The sequence below is a fragment of the Hippoglossus hippoglossus genome, chromosome 8 (genome assembly GCF_009819705.1).
Source record: "Hippoglossus hippoglossus isolate fHipHip1 chromosome 8, fHipHip1.pri, whole genome shotgun sequence".
Lineage (NCBI taxonomy): Eukaryota > Metazoa > Chordata > Actinopteri > Pleuronectiformes > Pleuronectidae > Hippoglossus > Hippoglossus hippoglossus.
The window spans coordinates 917,564-938,286 of NC_047158.1; the positions used below are offsets into that span (position 1 = coordinate 917,564).

The window sequence follows — 20,723 nt, forward strand, 5'->3', positions numbered from 1 at the left end:
TTAATACTAGATTTGTGCATCTGCTTGGTCTGATGTGATATCCTGTTTGGGAAAGCAAGGCACACAGTTCACTGAGGTGAGCACTGATTTAACATTTTTCACACACAAAAGTAAAACGAAAATTACTTGACAGTTTTTGTAATAATGTCCTTCTCATTAAAAGTCTTAACAATTATACATTTGAACTTGGTAGAGGAGAGAATAAAACACCATCTACACTGTACAAATTAAAAAAGTTGGGAATACTTAAAAATTCAAGGCAACTTACTGCGAGAGAATTTTGGGTTTTGTGGCAAACTTAAAATCTTAAGTTTGCACCAACTAATTGATTTGTTGAGACAACTTATCTTTCACAGTTCTACATAATAAAATCCTAAACAATGAAAGTTGTGCCAACTCATTATGCTTTGTAAAGACAACGAACAAAACAAGTTCAATCTACATATTTGTTTTAAACATGACACAGTATTTGAAGCATGAAACAATACTTTAACAGTTAACACTTGTTCTGTATCCCTCATGCCAGACATGTTAGGAAAAGATCCTCCAAATGGTCCCAAACAAAAGACATCTCCTCCGAGCAATTTCTGGAAATTAGGAAAAAAACAAACATTAGAGCAGTGATTAGCATAGCCTTCTATTCAGGCTATGCACATACACTGGCTTTTTTTTTTTTTACTAGGATCACTAGGATCCCTTTGTAAGGTAGTTTAATACAACACTTTATTATCTTTTATATTTTTATTTTATCTGTTTGAGAAGTTTTAACATACAAGGTTATAATTGTAATTTTGGAGGGGCTGATTAATGGTGCAGGTTTACTGCCAGCTATGATAGTAGAGTTATACTGAGAGGTGTTCCTAATATTTTGTCAACCTTAATTTGTATAAATGGGATAGACCACTCTTCAATAACTTGAATAAAACTGAACATTAAGATCCTTATTTAGAGGATTTATTGCAGGCCTGTTGTATTACACTGCAATAGTTTTATCGAGGTAGACCGTAGGCTATACATAGGCAAGTCTGTATTATAATTTTAAACTACTTTGCATATAAACCTACCGTCTTATGGCCAACGAGACAGGACTGTTTTAGCTTCTTCATAAAAACTCCTTTTTAGCTTGACCTTGTGTAAAACATCTGAAAATATCACTTTTCTTCATGTTCATTTAACAGGTGGCTTGATACAAAACTTAAATAATCGTACTTTATTGAGTTAGCGTCTCTTCACCTGATGTGAGCTGTGAACCACACACTCTACAAAGTCTATCCTTCTGGTCACATATTCAACTGATCTTGTAAAATCTCAAAAACATAATATCAACTTCCAAAACATTACAAGTTAATCTCCCTAATGAAGTTGTAATGTAGTCTACTTAATGCAAAAACAGAATCTCTACAGTAGATCCAAACTAAACACCTTCAGGATCACTCAAAATGGAAGTAAGATGACATGTGGTCGCAAATCCCTGCAAAACTGCTTGGAAAGCCGGTTCCGACCTTATTTGTTTGGCCAACTTACATTGTGTATTGAGGCCAACTTTAGACAAGAAACTTCAAAAAGTTAGTTGACGCAAATAATTTTTAAAGTTTTATTTTTTATAATGCAATTAAATTGTGGCAAAATCCATTGTGACATCTTGGCCAGGTGTTTGCCAATGTTGTATTTTACAGTGTTAATGCTACTGATAATCAATCAATCAGACTTAATTTATTTAGCACTTTTCATGCAAACAAAATGTAACACAAAGTGCTACACTTAAAAGCCACCTGGCACAAACATACACACACGTGCACACACACAAGCACATATTCAAAGCAAGGGCTTAGAAGAGCGCTAAGAGAAAAAAATTACCTGATCATTCTTCAGGACTAGTGCCATCTTGAGGACCGTCTCTAAGACTTGCCGCAATAGAGGGGAAGGATCGGAGAGGACATGTTAACTAGGGGCCTGTCCCAATTCACCACTTGCCCCTACCCCTTTATTTTGTGCGTGGCCGTGAAGGTGTAGTGTTGTCCCATTTCTCTATGTGATGTAGGGGTAGTGTCAATCTAGCACTTCAAACCCCCTAAATAAGGGGTAGACGAAAATTCCAGAATGCTTTACACGTCGAGGAAGCAAATCTACATGGTGACCACTGTTGGGACATGGCTTTTGTGAAAAACAGTTCGGCCTACATGGGTAGTCAAAAGCCTGAAGCTGCATGTCCTTTGTTCTGGAGAAAACCAGAGCAAAGGAACTCAGTCTCCCAGGGTGCCTCAATGTCACACAGAGGTGTGAAAACCCACCAGAGACACAAGGGTCAACTCCTATTGGTCACTCTGGGCCCCATGACCTGTGAGGTCACCAGGCCAATATAAGGCCTGTTCCCCCTCTCTTCTATCTCTTTTCTATAATCCCTCCGAGGGGAGAAGGCTGTCCAGCCTTTTTCCATCCACCTCTTCAAGAGGAGCACACCGCTCTTTCCCTGCAACTTCATGGAGGAGAGTTGCAGCTTCCAGCTCATCTCACCAAGGAAACCTCCTTGCAATCCAAGCTCTACCAACCTCCAGGCAGCGACACAAGGTCCTGTCTGACAACGAACAGCAAAACCGCTGTACCGCTCAATAGAACCACAAAGGCAGGAGCCACAAAACCAGCAAGACGACTTCACAGAACTTCGAACAGCATCGCAACTCTTTTTCCCCTTTCCACGGACGGGTAACACAACTGGGCTTAATAATTATACTAGGCTAAGCAAAGACTGTATATATATATATATATATATTTTTTTTTAATATTAATATTCAATCATTTATTTTGATAACCAAATTTATTGAATGCCGAAAGGCACACCATTTTATGGTGTCACGTTTAATGCATTATTGCACAACACCACTGTAGGTAAGTACTCATAAATGTAAGTATTACAGGGACTATCTCAGCCTATGATCTGTCTTATATTTTCACGACTAGTGCACCATAAAGTCTGTACTTTGGGACATTCCCTCAAGAAGTGAATAAATATACCATCATCCTTCTCTAATCTCCAGTAAATCGGTCTATATTTAAGCTATGCAGCCTTGGGTTATATATATGTACTCTGTTAATTATTTTAAAAATAATGCTAGTCTAATTATGACTTTGTGTGATATTATTTTTGAGTTATGTAAAATCATTTTCCATTCTGTATCAGTAAAATTCTTCTTTATGTCGACCTCCCAGATATATTTTAGAGTCTGTCTCTGGTGTGTTATTAGTATTGATAACGTATGTTTATGATTTTCTTGAACATGATATCTTAAGATAGCTTGAGGGAATGTCTTCAAATTGACCTCTCGTCCCTTTGAATGTGACTGCTGTCCCTGTGAATAGTTTCTTAGCATCCTTTTTAGAAAGGATGTTTTCAAAGTGGAAGACCTGGTCAAACAAAAATCCAAGGTTCCTATTAGTAGAACTGGGGCCCAAGCCAAAGCCATACAAGGTAACTTTGTGGTCAGATAATGTTTCCCTGAGGTGTTAAGGGCCAAGTATATTGACTTCAGTTTTGTCTGAATTTAGATGTAAAATGTTATGGGCATTCAGGCCTTAATGTCTTTAAGACAACATAACGATTCTTAACATAGGTAAAGGCCCACAGAGGCTAAATACCTTAAACTTCACACTAGTCAGTGTTTATGTCTCTATTAAATAGAGAACAGAGATCTGTCGAATCAATGATTCATGACTTCGTGATCTGAGACCGTTTAATTAATTGTATATAAATTTGGTCCCATAGGAGGTGGTGCCCCTTTTTCATAGTGCAATTTCATCATAACACTACAATTACTTAATATTTCTAAGTTGGAGCTTGGCTGCCAATGTTGTGGATCTATATTTGTACTGGACATAGACAAAACCAAGACCATTATAAACAATCATCAACGATGATTGAGAGTTGGAAACACGAAACAAGCTGGTGTACTGTAATAAACTGTGATGTTTTGTCGACCAATTGTCTCTCTATATCAACATTAACAACTTTCAACTATTTCCTTTACTTACGTCACTTATTGTTTTTTAATTCTAGACAATAATGTACAAAAACAAATTCAACACAAAAATAGTGACTCTTAAACCCCTTTAACTGCACTTTTTGTTGTGCACATTGTAGGAAATTCATACTGCCTTGCAATGTAAAAGGATACGTCTTTATGGCAAAGGAACCATTTTTAATTCCTACCAGGTCTGAATGCATATTGGTCACTGACTGGTTACTGAAGCTCATGGCCTAATTGTGGTCTTAATTACATTGAAACACAAAATGCAAAACTACATGCAGTGGTTTATATTACCATACCTACACAGACTAAATTACCAAGATACCAAAGTGATCCCCATCCCCACAGAGAGGGAGGGAGACAGACTCTCTAGAACAGGGGTCACCAACCTTTTTGAAACTGAGAGCTACTTCAAAGGTACTGAGTAGTACGAAGGACTACTTGTTTGATACAAACTTCCTGAATAACAAAGTTGCACAGATCACCTTTTAATAATAATAATAATATATGTGAAGAGACTGTCTGATCACGTAAATGTTAATTATTCCTCACAATAATTATTAACAATGATTTCCACAACAATGATGGTAGCAAACAGATATATTAAAGGGGACATAGCATGCCCATTTTACCACCTCACCACCTCACCCCCATCCCCCCCGGGGGGATGGGGGTGAGGTGGGGGGTGGGCCAAGACCATGTAGGGAGACTTCCAGTACCTTGTTACGACACAAAACCCAGGAAGCTCAATCGAGTCACTCAAGCATGACGTTTCTGACTTAGAGGAACCATAACAAAACGCGCGAGTGTTTTTTCCCAGAGTTTTGGGGTTGGTAGACATGCCAGATACCCACATTAACCTGTAGAAGCACTAACAAAGTGGAATTTGCATGCTATGTCCCCTTTAAAACATGCAACATTTATTTCTGTTAATCTGTTTCAACATTTAAAAGTCAGAGGTATCACATCTCTGATATTTTTGTAAATATCTTTCTTGGCAGTTTTGTATGAATAAGCACATTTGTAGCATTTTGTTCAAAATAACACCGGTTATATTTTTTTTATAACATATATATATATTTTTTTAAATCAACTCTTTCACATTTTTAAATGAATCCTATTACATTAGTACTAATCACCAAATCTGTAGCATTTTTAACAAATCATAACATCTGTTACACTTTTTGAACAAATTATTTTTCACATTTTTGTGCAATATTTGAGTTTAATGTTGTCATTTCAATGAAAACACGTTATCTCTTTCTTTGTCTTGAGAAGCCTGGCATTGCATCCTGTTCACCAATGTACGGTAATCTGGTGTATAATTTGACACTGCAACTCTGAGTGAGTCTTGTAGATGTGCATCAGTAAGGCGTGTTCTGTGTTTGTTCTTGATGAAGTTCATGTTAGAAAAGGCTGATTCACAGAGATAGGTTGAACCAAAAAGGCAGGCAACTTTCATAGCTGCTGTGCATACACCTTTGTACTTTTCTGTGTCCACAAGGCACCAAAGGTTTGGAGCAGACTGATGGGTTTTGAGGTGGAGGTCATTTTGCAACGTTATGATTTCAATCTCCACCTGTCCAGCATCCAAGTTGAACATAGCACTTAGTTGCTCAGCAATGCATGTCATGTCCACTTGCATGAAAGGATTTGAAATGAATGACACACATGGCTCAAGTTGATCAAAGTCACAAAACCTGTTCTCAAACTCTTGCCCTAGTCTGTTTATGACTTGAGAGTACTTTTCTACAGCTTTGTCAAAAGCCACAGATGCAGAAGCATTGTCATTCAACACTGACTGTATGGAGGGAAAGTGCAGCACTTTTTTTTTCTCTGTAAATGCACAGAGAAAAGGTTCATCTTAGCTCTAAATGCGTTTACAGCACTTATCATGTCAGCGACAGTCTTACCCTTGCCTTGCAGCTCACAGTTCAAATGGTTCAGTTTCCCAGTGATGTCCGTTAAAAATGCAAGGTCAATTATCCACTCAGTGTCCTCGAGCAGCGAGGCGTCTTCCCCTTTCGATTGCATGAACTGTTTGATTTCGCCCAAAAGTGACAAAAAACGCTGCAAAATTCGTCCCCTGCTGAGCCATCGGATTTCTGTGTGTAGTAACAGGCCACCATATTCAGCTGACAGCTCCTCCAATAGCACCTTGAATGTCCTGTGTTGTTTGGCTTTGGAGCAGATGCCATTTATGATCTTCACGACAGGAGTCATCACATGATCAAAGCCGGTTACTTTTGCACATAGCGCCTGCTGGTGAATGATGCAGTGGTAATGTTGGGAAGTCTGGGTCACCTTTGCATTGCGCAATGAAGCCTGCATGCCGGCCCGTCATGGCGGGAGCCCCGTCTGTTGTCACCGACACCAGCTTTTCTAATGGTACCTTTTTCTCCACGAAGAACCTCTTCACCGCGTTGTAGATGTCAATTCCCCTCGTTGTTGTCTTCAGGGGCAGAAGTGTCAGGACTTCTTCTTTTGTGGATAAATCATCAAACACCATTCGGATAAACATCATCAGCTGAGCTGTACTGGTGTTGTCCACGGACTCGTCGCACTGGATGCTAAACCACCTGCACGTAACCAGATCCCGGTCCAGTTGCTCCGTCAAGTTTTCGGACATAGCCGACACTCTTCTAATCATGGTACTTGCCCCCAGTTGGACATCGGAGAGAGCGGAGATGGCATCGGGACCATTCTTCTCGTCTTTGAACACAGTGTTTGCAACTATCATCATTGCTTCTTTCAAGACCTCCCCGTCCGAAAAGGCTTTCTTGTTCTTTATCAAACAATATGCAGCTCTAAACGAAGCTTCAGTTGCTTTTTGTGATTGTATCACCGGCCTCGTGAAAAAAGACTGTCGTTTGCCCAAAGCTGCCTTTAAGTCACGGGCTTTTTCTGTCCGTAGTGCGCTGCCAGGTGGGTAGTTAGCATGGAAGCTTTTGTGACACGTACTTAAGTGTCTCTCCACATTGTGCCGCTTTGCCGTCGCAACAGTTGCCCCGCAAATGAGACACACACATTTTTCTTTCACTGTCGTAAAAAAGAACTCTTCCTCCCAATCATTATGAAAATAGTATGTTTTCTTTCGCTTTTCTGCCATGTTTTCTTTAGTTTGGTCAGTAAAAAACACATCTAGCTCGCCATCGTTGCTGCTCCCGCTAGCTTGTCTCAGCATAGAGTGAGATGGTGGTTTGACTTTTTTTTTATTTCAAATTTCAGTTTTTCCTTCATTTTTAAATTTTTTTTTTTTTTCTTTTTTTAATTTAGAGCATGCCTTGCGGGCGACTCGCGGGGTCCCTGCGGGCGACCAGGTGCCCACGGGCACTGAGTTGACTACCCCTGCTCTAGAAATACCATGGATCTCCTGAACAGCAACAGCATTGGCTTGTCTAAAATAGGTGCCCTGCCTGCTTATGCATGTCTATAACACTGTAATATATTTGTCTGTCACTCCAGTGTTTTCCCCCTGAGTAGCTTGATGAATGTCTCAAGCACAAAAATTCACCCACTCCCCCCAACACACCACCACTAGAATAAGAAGCAGCCTGAGGGATTTTCTCTGTCGGAGTTCCTTGTCTTATTGCTCATCACTTATACAGTACCAGGAATGAATGCTGTGGTTGGGGTAGAATTTTTAATTAGGATTATTTTAGTAATACTAAAGGAAAGTCCATAGTTAGAGAAGTTGGGTAATAGGGATGGTTAAGTTCACTTATTTGCATTCATCATCCTCATCGGCAATGTCAGTTTCTTATTGGAATACAGATAGTAATTTAGAAATGATGGCATACATCTTAACTAGCTGCAGGAAAAATCATCCTCAAACTTCTTGTTCTTCATCTACCCCCTATGTGCTCCTCTTTCAGACAATTCCTCAAAGTTCATTCGTTCTGCCCAGTTCTATCACATCCTGAGTTGAGTCAAGTCAAATTGGTTCCTAATGTTCTCCTCAATTGTTCAGCCAAACTTTTTAAGCACCACAAAGCGCAGTCAATTTTCTGCCTATTTTCGAAAAATGTCTGCAGATATCACAGCAAATATTATTCAGAAAAGTCTGAACAATGTACCATAATGTACTGTACCAAAGTTCAAATGTTCCATGCACCTCTTTACATAATTGGACTTGGCAATGATAAAGAGAGTTGTGGCTAAGTCACAATCCTCTATCTGTGCTCCTGATCCCATTTCCAAAACTATTTAAAAATTAGTTTTTAACTTTCTTCATTAGAAGTTTTAACAATATTAATCCCTTGCTGTTCATATGGCTGTTGCCCATAGTTTTTAAGGCCACCTTAAAAGGTCCAGTGTGTAAGATTTAGGTGAAAGGGATCTATGAGTGTGTTTCATCTAAATTATACAAATTGTTGTTTCATTAACCCTAGAATGGGCCTTTTATATTGAAATACTTTATATTTACATCGGGGGTGGGTCCTCTCTATGGAGGCCGCCATGTTTCTTGTAGTAGCCAAGACTGGACAAACTAAACACCCTTTGAGTTTTTATGAAAACTGAAGGTTACCACAGGTTCTCTTTCATGTTTGGAAGGGGAGGGTGAGGTGAGGGGTGTTCAGCTGAAACATGCAACTTCACCACTTTGTGTCACTAAATTCTACACATTGTAACTTAAAGCAAGTGCTTCACATTTGGTTAATCTTTTATTTATAACATATTATTCTCCAATCTGCCTTTTCTGAGTAATATTTCAGGAAAAAATGTTTTTTAAAAGCTGCATGGTTTTCTCCGCGTTTGAAAAATTCCATTCAGGACACAGCACAGTATGGAAGCAGCTCTAGTCAAAGGAGGTACTGACCTCCACATTAGCAGTGATGAGAAAAAGCTCTGTACTTGCCTTGAAGATCTCAGCACACTTGTACATTCCCTGAAGCCATTTACTCCTGGCATTACAGTGTGTCCTTATTAGGGATGTTCAGAATTAACTGTTCCTCTTGAGACTCTAAATTGTCCGTAAGAGTAAATGTGAGAGTGAAAGGTATTTGTCTCTGTATGTTGGCCCTGTGATGGACTGGCAACCTATCCAGGGCGTACCCTGCCTCTCACCCAATGTCAGCAACTCCCATGACCCTCCAAGGATAAGCGGTGTAGATAATGGATAGATGGATGATTTCAAAAGTTTGCCACACTGTAAAAGAAAAAACGTCTGTGGACCGAAAAATTATTTACATGTCAACCAACCAACCACAGTGCAAAGTCATTTCTGTACGTAGTCAGAAAAAATTCAAGCAAAAGGAGTTCTTGGTTGGACAAGTGACCCCAATGTTACTTGTTAAATATACCATGAAGTATTCAAATATAGCAGCAGTATAAGCACAGTGCAATACCACTTTCGAAGCAAACATCCACAAGCATAGAGGACAACGCATTTGGCCATGTCTTTCTCCATCACTGATGTGTTTGGTAGAGGAACAAAGGTGCTTAAAATGCAACTTGCTAGCTCTAAGATTGTGTTTCTTACAACCCTCGTAACATTTAATGTGTTTGTGTATATTGGTTGAGATGGGCATCTCATGGAGTCATGTTAAACTCAGTGGAAATAAAAAAAATTTGCCAATTTTTATTTTTTATTTCTTACAAAATAAATGTGTAAATCAATGTGAACAGACTTACAAACATACTACAAGTGTCCCCGTGCAAGATACTCAACCCCAATGAATTATGATTGATCAAAGGTCAATTTTAGGATTAGCTTGAGGAAATGTCTTCAAACATTCACTCTAAATCAGAGATTAATTGATTTGAATTTGGTGGTCAACTGCTAAAAGGTCAAGGTCAACCTCTCATTGTTGTGAACACAATAAATCCAAAATGCCCATTAGTAATTTCATTACATCTTGCACAATTTACTTGCACTCATGGATGACCTGAAAAAATTTTGCATCAGTTTTCACTTGAACTCAAAGATTAAACGATTCATTTTCAGTGGTCAACGGTCATGCATTTCAGTGGTTAGATCAGCACTGCAGTTGTGCTTTTGGTGTTTTTCCTTGCTCTTCCTGACTGTTAATGGCAGAGGATGTTGCACCTTGTTAAACCCTATGAGGTAAATTGTGATTTGTGAAAATAGCCTAACCAAATTAAATTTGATCGATTGTGAACTTTAGCAGGATATTATTGTTAGTGTTTATCACTTCATGTTTAGTGTTAGTTAGTGTAAGGCCTAATATCAATAATAATGTGAAGTCAGTTTCATGTGTCACAAATGTGTTTATGTCCAGTAGATGAGAAGTTTGATACCACTTTCATGATCAGTATGTATGTACTTTTTCACCATGTGACTAAAGATTATTACCCCTACAGCTGTTGAACTCTACCAGTTTTTACTGCAGAAATAGACAGTGTTGACCAGATAAAATTTAAATTCAATAGTTAGCAAAACCAAAATAATGGACTGTCCTTGAGTCAGTACAGATTAGGTCCGCTGAACATGCAAAACGGAAAAAACAAAGGCCTTTTCTGTTTGGTTGTAAATTACAGGCAAGTGTACAAATGGAGGTGGAGATAGCAGGTGGGTAGGGAGGGAGAAGCAGTGAGGAGGCTGGCTGCTGTAGCTGCTGTTTCATTAACTGCCAGTCGACAGCACATACATCAAGCTCCCACAATGCTTAGGGAACGTAACCGTAACCTGCACTGATCCACCTGCAAGAAGAGTTGCCAGTGATGGATTGTGTGACATGAACTGAGAGCACACTCACTCTATCTCTCTCCCACATGCACACACGCAAACACACACCATCCAAGCATTTTTCCAGAATCTCATTAGATCTAATAATTTGAAGATATCAAAAGTACCTATAGAAATATGAATAAACACTTTATGTACTGTTCTGAAGCTGACATGTTACTAATTCCTGCTTTAGGCTTATGATCATAATCATTTAGAGAAATTCCACCAGTCCAACATTACCTCAGGGTGTATAGGCCACTGTTCAGGGGACCATAATAGGACATACCTGACATTATAACTTCACCTGCAATGGGATGTGTTCTCTCATCCTTTATGACTGTCACATCCCCCTAGACTCCAAATGTAAAGCTCCAATGTTTTGGAGCATAAAACTTCATTTCAAACTGTTCCTTCTTTGTTTCTGCCCAGCAAAACAGCTAACCAACTGAAGCAATATGGGGGTGATGGTTATGTTGCCGATTGAACCTCAGGAATACCCACTTACTCATAATCTGGTGACATTCAAGATTGTGCAGTTATTAAGGTTTATTGCATCTGAAAAATGTTTAATTTCCATGGGTAACAATGTTTAAACAAAGTATGTATGGTAACATTTACAGAACATAACAGTTTTACAGTTAATAACAGTTATGTGTAGTCATTTATACGTGAATCTTTTGAACTCACAGGATAAATGTTTCCGCACACAAGAACATCTTTACAGCTGTAAATTCTTTCTTTCACTAAAACCTGGTGTGGTGTTGTGTGGAGGAGCCTGTATATTTCATGCATATTATCCACATCCTGCCTGTGAGGGTGGGACAGTAATTGGCTTTAAGATTTAAATGCATAAATGTATCAAGCATTGAAATTACAATTTAATGGTGTGTGGAATTAGAGAAGGAAGCTCATGTTCTAGCTCCCACTTTTTTTACTCACAACCCCTGCTAAACCTCTTTCTCTGCTCCTGTACTACCACTTGCTTCTGGCAGGGTTGGGTTAAGCAGGTGGACCCAGAAGCAGAGTTTTAAACAAAAGGTGTCCTTTTAATAGGAAAATGTCCAACAGAGAAAAAACAAACAAACAGAGGAATCTCAAAAAAGTCTAAACTGAAAAACAACTAAGAGCACAGGGGAAAACACCAGGAACTTACTACAACAGAGAGGATACAGAGGACGCGAGCACAGGAGACGAGGCATTATGACAACGAGAAGCACAGAGACTTATATACACACAGGGAAGGCAGGGGCAATTGAACACAGGTGGAACACATGAGGACTGGTGCAGACAATCACAAAGACAGGAAGTGAAGAAAGAATAAACACACTAGGAGCAGAAACTACAAAATAAAACAGGAAACAGAACACAGGGAGTGGGAAAACATGAGACACCGAAACAACTCATATACAAACATAAACACAAGGATATACATAAAACACTAGATAATAATGAAACTGAAAACACTCAAAAGACAAAGCCATTACAGCTTCATTCTCTCTAATGTCTTTCATAAGGCCAAAAGCTTATATTGTTACAGTGCACTATTTTGAAATATGTTAATTGTAAGATGACTAGACCTCTTCTACCACAGTTATAGACTTATCATCATTGAAGATATACACATTTGTCCATTGTTGAATAAATATTCAACCAGAGTCCAGTCTCAAGGTTTGCTGTAGTGTTGTGAGTTTTATTGGTATTCTGGAATACGGTGAGCCTGCTGCACAGAACGAATCTGGGACAGCAGACTGACCCAGAGTAGTCGTCATTAGGTAACTCCAGCTAACTAACAGCAGAGAGTCCCTTGTACAGGGATAATAAGAGGGGAGAGACCTCTACTGCTAAGGCGAGTCAAAAGGGTTTTCAGTATAGAGTCATTTGTGATGCAGACAATCTTATCATAATTTTATGGAAATCAATAGGGATATTAAATAGGAAACATTTCAGTCAAGGTGCACCATATAAGGCTTATTTGATAACTTTTATTTAGGAAGAAGAGGCAAGATTAGAAAGGGCAGAGAGCCAAGATATATATATGACCCAAACGATTTTGGAGTTCTATTTTATATTCCTATATTTCATGTAATTTAAATCAGTATTTTCAGCCCAAAAAACTAATAACAGAGGCCTGTGCCACAAAGCTATGATATTAACCTGCTAACTTGATGGATCTTTTCAAACCTACAATTTTTTAGAATATAGGACAAGCTGGTAAATATCCCTTGTACGTTTAAAGATCTTCTGCACAAATTAATTTACTAACTACCATTAGATGTGAGCATGTGTAAGCGGCCAACAGCAAATGTTGACATATCTGACATAACTTCTGTTGTGCACCTTAGCGTCATCAAGTGTCATCAAGTCTTGTAATCAACGAACAGGCAGAACCTGAGGGTAAGCTGAGGCTAAAGATAAATCTGACTGGCAACTGCCTTGTATGGCAATACTATGAAAGCCATGTGGCCTACTCCCCCACAGGGTGTTGTACCAGAGTATCAGGTCTAGTGTCTGGGTGGTGGTGACAATATGTGATGGGACTGTAAGCCGCTGGCCCACCAACATCTCCCAGTCTTGGGCTTGCTCCAACTGACGACTCCTGGTCATTGGAGGAGGCCCTCTCTGCTTGCAGTCTTTGAGGCTTGCATCATAGCATCGTCCAAGGTTTTTTATAGGTTTCTCAGACACTGTTGGAATGGGTTCTCCATTAATGTAAAACCTATGGTCTGATCCCTTATCTTTGCTTATTGAGATGCTTCTTGATTTTGATGGATTGATCCTCATTCTGGCCCATGTGATGTTTTCTTTCATATCAACCGTCTGATGCATGTTGCTGTTGTGTCAGGGTTGTCATGTGGTCCATGTAGGCCCTGATTTGTGTTAATCTGACCCCTGACTTTTGTTGCTCATCACTTTGACACAAGCGGCACTCCATTCCCATGTCAAACACCCCACCATCCTTCCAAAGGGGCATTATGTATCTCATGTACTCATAAAGCACTTCCACAAAAGGGTGCAACATCAAGGTCGTGGCATGACATAGGAAACTAACAGGCCATTTACATACAGTGGTATGGATTGTTTCGAACCATTTTATGTTCAGGATGGAAGGAAAGAGCTGAAGAGATGCAGGCTTCTGTTTACCTGCATGTGTTCAAGGGCTGTCCACATAGAAGTACTAGATGACCTTAGTACTCCATTTTGAAGCTCTGATAATTACCTCCATCGCCATGGTGAATGGTGGGGAGATAGTGCAGTCAGCCATGATGCCTACTTCAAGATGCTGACATATGATGGTAAAATCTGGTGTGGTGTCATGTCTTTGAAATATTTGCCTCTTTTTATGAAGTGTTTCTATTTTGATCATGGACTCCTTGTGTTTTGTATCTTTCCCTGTGTTTGGATTCACATTTTTCTCCCTGTGTTCTGTTTCCTGTTATATTTTGTAGTTTCTGCTCCTTGTATGTTTTCCACCTTGACTTCCGGTCTTTGTACTCTTTTCCGCCCTTGTGATTGTCTGCACCTGTTCCTCATGTGTTTCACCTGTCTTCAATTACCCCTGCCTTCCCTGTGTATATAAGCCTCTTTGCTTCCCTTTGTCGGTTTGTCGTCGTTGTGTATGGTTTTCTCACCTCCCCATCGTGGTTTCTCCTCCATTTTCCCTCTCAAAGTGAGTTCCTGGTGTTTATCTTGTTTTTGGCAGTGTAACCCTTTTTGAGTTCAGTATACTTTGGATTTCTGTGGTTTTCTTTGTTTTTGGATTGTTTTCAGCTTGCCTAATTAAAGGACACTTTATGTTACAGTTTTTGTTCTCAGCACCTTGGGTCCACCTGCTTAAACTTAAACCGGGAAAGGACGTACTGACCAGTTATGGACCCAGCAGAGCTTCGCCTTTTTTATACAAAAGGTTTTTGATTTAGAATCAATGGTGGACATGCTGAGCACCTCAGGCACCCAGCAGCAAGCAGTGCTCTTTGAAAGGATTTCTTTACTACAGGCATGGTTGAAGGACAGACCCTGGGTCTGCCATTTTGTCCCGCACCTTGTGGAGGTGCAGGACAAGCCTGTCACCTGTCCAGCCCTGTCTGCTAACCGATATCTCGGCACCCGTCTGGCTTTTGGGGGACCCCACAGCCTCCGTTAAAGCTCTGCTGTGCATAGCAGATGTCGGAGAAGGTGTTTTCCAGACAGCCTCCACCCATCTCCTCTACAGCCTGCTCAGAGGCAGCCACCTCCAGTCCTGGCTGGGCCGCAGCCACCTCCAGCCTGCAGCCCCCGGCAGATGCTGCTCCTGTTCCTGCCCCACAAGTGAGGGTCCCGGCAGGCGCCTATCCAGTTCCTGTCCCACGCCAGGGGGTCCTGGCTGGCGCCTCTCCAGTTACTGTCCTGCGCCAGGGGTCCCGGCTGGCTCCTCTCCAGTTCCTGCTCCACGCCCGGGGTTATGGCTGGCTCAGCTCCAGTTCCTGTTTCTGCCCCACGGTCGGGGTCCCGGCTGGCTCCGCTCCAGTTCCGGTCCCACGCACAGGGCTCAGGCCGACGCCCCTTCCTGTGTCTAGACAGCTGAAGCAGCAGCCGCTATATTCTCCCGAGCCCCCTGTGTCTGGACAGCTGCATCAGCAGCAGTTATCCTCTCCTGAGACCCCTGCATCTGTTCCTGACCAGCCTCCGGGCTGTTTGCCCGAGCTCACTTGCTCTGTCCCTGATATGATTCAGCGTTAATGGTACTTGTCCCATCATTGATGTCTTCCGAGGTTAATGGTCGACTATTCACAATCGCCATTGCTTTGTACATGAATGTATTTAATGAGGAGCTATTTAGTCTTCTGGCAGACTGGTCTAGGATAGATGTCAGGACACTCCTCACAGTCCGAATCTGTCTCTCCCAGACACCTACCATGTGACTTGAAGCTGGCGGGTTTATGACACAGCTACAGCCCAACGTTTTTATCATGTTCTTGTTCCATTCCCTTCATCAATTCCAGGAACTCTTTTTTTGCACTGGTAAAGTTGGTACCTTGGTCACAACGGAGTTGACTTACATTGCCACGTATAGAAATAAAGCAATGCAGTGCGTTTGAGAAAGGCGTCAGTACTAAGGTCATCTAGTACTTCTATGTGGACAGCCCTTGAACACATGCAGGTAATCAGAAGCCTGTATCTCTTCAGCTCTTTCCTTCCATCCTGAACATAAAATGGTCCGAAACAATCCATACCACTGTATGTAAATGGAGTGGTAGTTTCCTACGTCATGCCACGACCTTGATGTTGCACCCTTTCATGGATGTGCTTTATGAGTAGACGAGATACATGATGCCCCTTTGGAAGGATGGCAGGGTGTTTGACATGGGAATGGAGTGCCGCTTCTGTCAATCTTCCTCCCACCTGTAGGATATCATGGTCATCAACAAACGGACTTAACTTGTACAACTTGGTAAACTGGTTTGAATTAACCTCCTTTCCTTGCTTTAGATACTTGATTTCATCACTGAACACTTCTTCTTGGACTACACAATTTATGAATTGTTCAGCATCCTTTCTTTCTTCAAATGTTGTGGATTCAATAGATCAATCTTTCAGACCCTTTGCACAACATTTGAGTCCCACTATGGCTTTCACTAACCTCTTCCAATCCGAGAATTTCTGCAGGCGATCTGAGAGAGACCTCTCCTCCTTTGCCTCAGTGGTGTGAACCTGGTCTTCTTTGAGCTCCGGGTCTCCATCATCAACCTCTTCCACCTAAATGTCTTCTTCTTTCAGAAGTTCTTTTTGCCATAGGAAACTTGACCCAGTAAACCAGTTCAACTCTTCAAGTTGCCTCGCGTTGAGTCCGCGAGAGGCATGGTCAGCTAGGTTCTGTTCTGAGGCAACATATCTCCATTGACTAGGCTCATTGCTTGACCTGATCTGCTGATCCGGTTAGCTACAAAAACATAGTACCGCCTTGCATCATTGGTAACGTAACCAAGAACAACCTTGGGGTCGGTCCAATAGTATTCACAGATGCCATCCAACTTTAGTTCTCTTTTGAGTAGATCTCCAGTTCTTGTGGCCACAACTGCAGCTGAGAGCTCCAGTCTTGGAATTGTTGTCATCTTCATTGTGGCAACTCTTTACGCTTTACCCATAACAAGCATGCATTAGACCTCTCCAGACTTGGTCACTGCTCTGAGGTATGAACATACACCTCCATAGCAGGAGAAGCTTGCATCAGAAAAGTGGTGTAGCTCATATTGCTGAACATCTTGGGATGTCGCTGACGCATAACAACGAGGTAGCTTGACCAAAGACAAGTTATGGAGATCTCGAAGCCAAGCTTCCTAAATCGGCCTGAGGTCATCAGGGAGTGGTTCATCCCAGCCTATCTTGTCTTGACACATCCTTTGTAGGATCCTTTTTCCCACTAAAATAAAAGGAGCGACAAATCCGAGTGGATCATTGTTGAAACATATACTGGAAGGATTTGTGAGGTATCAGTGTTGCTCCTTTCTTGAACAACTCTTTTGGAAGTCACTTGCTTGGAGTCTTGCAAATTCTGTGATTCATACATTCTTTCTACAGATACTTGCTTTACCTTTGACTGCTCTTGATTAGTTCTAAATCTTTGTTCTTTGTCTTTTTTCTCCCTATCTTGATGTAGGCATGTTGGATGACATCTTTCACATTTATCACATACACTTCTGGAGGTGCAGCCTTTGGAGCTATGGCCGGTCTTAAGGCAGCCAAAGCACAACCTTTACAACTGTACAAACTTCACTCTTTCTACAACTGGTCTTTCCATAATCTTGCGACATTTATGAAGAGTGTGGCCCTGCTTCTTACAAAAGGCACACATGAAGCTAGTCTTCTCACTACAATTAGTGGTGAATGTCTTGGCACTTGAGTTGCGGTTTCATTGAAACTTAAAATGATCTTGATCAGTTTGCCTAGATCTTTCTTGTTCTGTTTGCTTTATTGATTGCAGTGAAGTGATGGGGTTGCATGCAATTCTGGCTTCTTTGTTGAGAAATTTGACAAAGTATCTGAAATCAGGGAATCTTTTGCATTCATCTAGGAACTTTGTAACTGCTCTGTTCCAACATAAACTCAACCAATCTGGCAATTTAGCTGCTATCTTTTGATTCTCAAAGCAGTCATTTAGAGCTTGTAATCCTTGAACATAAGGCATGGCTGATTCAACACTGCTCAGGAAGTCTACAAATTCCCGGAGATCCTTGCTGTCTTGGTAGTGGTAATCTTATGCCATGATTGTATATTGTCACGATATGACTTGCCAACTACAAAAGGATTTCCAAATCTGTCATCAAGTATGACGCAGGCAGCATGATAGGCGGTTTCTGTTCCAACAATAAAGTGTCCTTCAATAGCACTTTTGGCCGGACCACCCACATACTTGCGTAAAAAGAACAGCTTTTCTTGGGTTGGCAAGTTCTTGCGATCAATTAATGTCTGGAAAGACGGCCTCCAGTCATTATACTTCAGAGGGTCTCCTAAGAAAACAGAAGGTTCTGGAATTGGAATCCTATTGGATGTAATTGCTTCAGCAAGTGTTTTCACAAAGTCATTAGAAGCTTCATGGGAAGTAGTAAATGTAGCTGATTGAGGAACAGGAGCTTGGGTGAATGGAGCTTGTTGAGCGGAGTAAAGATGTTATCTTAAAGGAGCTGTGACTTGAGGGTGTCTGAATGGCTGGGAGAGAGAAACAGGAACGCTTGTGTTACGGGTCCCAGGATTGGTACCACAGCAACAAAGTATGTCTGTAAAATACAGCATGAATGCAGCAGCAATAAAGACACGGAGCATTCAGTTCATCATCCAGACTGCATCTTATTCAAATTCAACACAATTTGACATACAAACATTTTCAATATAAACCTATTGAACATTAGCTTATAACTGGTCTTTATAAGGCACAATAACAATACATGACTTTATTACAGCGTGTGTGTGTGTGTGTCGGCGCTGAAATACACACTGTGTAAAGTAAACACCATTCCATAGCGACCTGCCTGCAAGACTACGCGCAGGTAAAATAAACACCTATACAGGCGATTGTTGTCACCGCCCACCTAGTGGCGCAAGGGTCTCCCGCCTCACTGTCCAGCGGAGTTTCACAGTTTTTAACAGTCCAACAAAATAATCAAAACAACATCAATATGTCTCAATGACACTCGTGGTGATCAAGCTAAGCTTTAGGAGTTAATGTAGGTGACTCTCACCCACTACTAACCTGTAAAATACAGCATGAATGCAGCAGCAATAAAGACACGGAGCATTCAGTTCATCATCCAGACTGCATCTGGCATGTGGGCGGAAGTTACCCCCAAAGAGACAGTACGGGGTGCAACTGCTCCCGTGCCAACCGTTCCACCTGAGTCATTTACTGATCTCTCCATAATGCATATGAAACATTCACCCACGTGACTATCACGTATATTACAGTTGCAAAAATTACTATTAAAGTAAATAAATCAAATATTTTGGGGCATACCACACACTCCCCCACAAACAAAAAGTGGCTCCCGACACTTGCTATTAGTAACACAGTTTTCAATAACTCACAATAACATTCGAAACATCAAATACAAAGCTTATAATTACTCAAAATCTGAAGGCACATTAGTAATGATAAACATATGTAAATGTACAGTGTCTATCAATCATTCAATAACAGTGGATAGGATAGATGATTGGCAAGTATGTAGGATGAATGATAGGTGTGGAATGAAATGGTTGTAAGTAAGACTGTGGATACTGGTGAGTGTAAACTATGGGCTGAGTCCCTATTGCATTCACAGTGACACGTGGCTGGTAAGTTGGTTGACCCAGGGAGGTGTACGTGAACATCTGGCCAGGGCGTCTGTCTCTAGTAGACCTCCTCAATGTAGGCTGAGTCCCTTGGACCTCTATGTTTGAGTCATAAGCCTGAGACTGCTCCTGCTCATTGTAAGGCTGGTGTTCCTCAGTGCACGGCACTCTGTCATCTTGTCCTTGTGCTTCCTCAACGACACTTCCCTTTTCAGATGCAGGCTCATCGAGAACAGGTTCCTCCAGGTAAGCTCCGATCTGCTCAGGGTGGTTTTGGGTCTCACAGCTGACTCTTTGGTGCGGTATGTCATTTCCAACTCTTAATACTTCCCTCGGCATCCGTAGCCAATACCGTGGTCTTTCCTCTTCGTCATCTGAGTCTGTTGTGTCATGGTTCTGCGTCTGTTCACTTGTTCTCAAGGGTTTTGATTAGGGTTTTGACAGTAAAATCTTGTCAGCAGCAGTTTTGCCGGCCTTGTTTCTGGTGGGGTATGCTTGGGCAAACCTAGTAAAGTGATCAACGACCACCAGGATATACTCGTATCCCCCCCGGCTGGTCTCAAGGTGAAGAAAGTCTATGCAGACGAGCTCAAGAGGTGAGTTGGATGTCACACTTCCCATAGGTGCTCTGTCATATAAAGCTGGCTTTTTACCGCTTTATACACTGACACTTCCTGGTGATGTACTCTTCAATGTCCTTACTCATAAAAGGCCAATAAAAACGCTCTCTTGCAAGACTAAGAACTCTCTCGACACCAACATGTCCCATGTTGTCGTGCAAGTGTGTGAGGGCTGTCTGTCTATAGGTGGCTGGCAAGACTAGCTGTTTGCGACCAAGTCTTTTCCTGTATAGGAGGCCATTTTCTATATACAGCCTGCTCCACTCTTGAGAGTTTTCTTGTGTGTTTGTCCAAAGACCTGCGTCTGTCGTCAGTCAGTTCTGTGTCATTGTCTTTTAACTCATACATTTTCCCAATGACAGGATCTTTTCGCTGCTTGTCTAACAGTTCATTATGGTCAATTACAGGGAAAGGTTCTGTGTGTGTCTGTTGTTGAGAGGTGATGTTAAGGCTGGCTACCCATGCTACTTCCCCCTGCTGGGCTGTTCTAGCACCCTCCCAGGTGGCGCACACTGCCTCCTCTGACAATCCCTCTGAACACTGACTCATGTAGGCATTGATATCATGGGGACAACGAGAAAGGGTATC

General features: G+C 41.3%; 1 long non-coding RNA gene across 1 annotated transcript; it reads right to left on the reverse strand.

The window, feature by feature from the left end:
- Positions 1-1,281: 1,281 nt before the first annotated feature.
- On the reverse strand, positions 1,282-19,078 carry LOC117767028. The gene is made up of 3 exons (XR_004614815.1): positions 18,560-19,078; positions 13,701-13,710; positions 1,282-1,292 (listed from the first exon to the last, which is right to left on the reverse strand). It is a non-coding gene; the product is annotated as an uncharacterized LOC117767028 (long non-coding RNA).
- Positions 19,079-20,723: the final 1,645 nt, after the last annotated feature.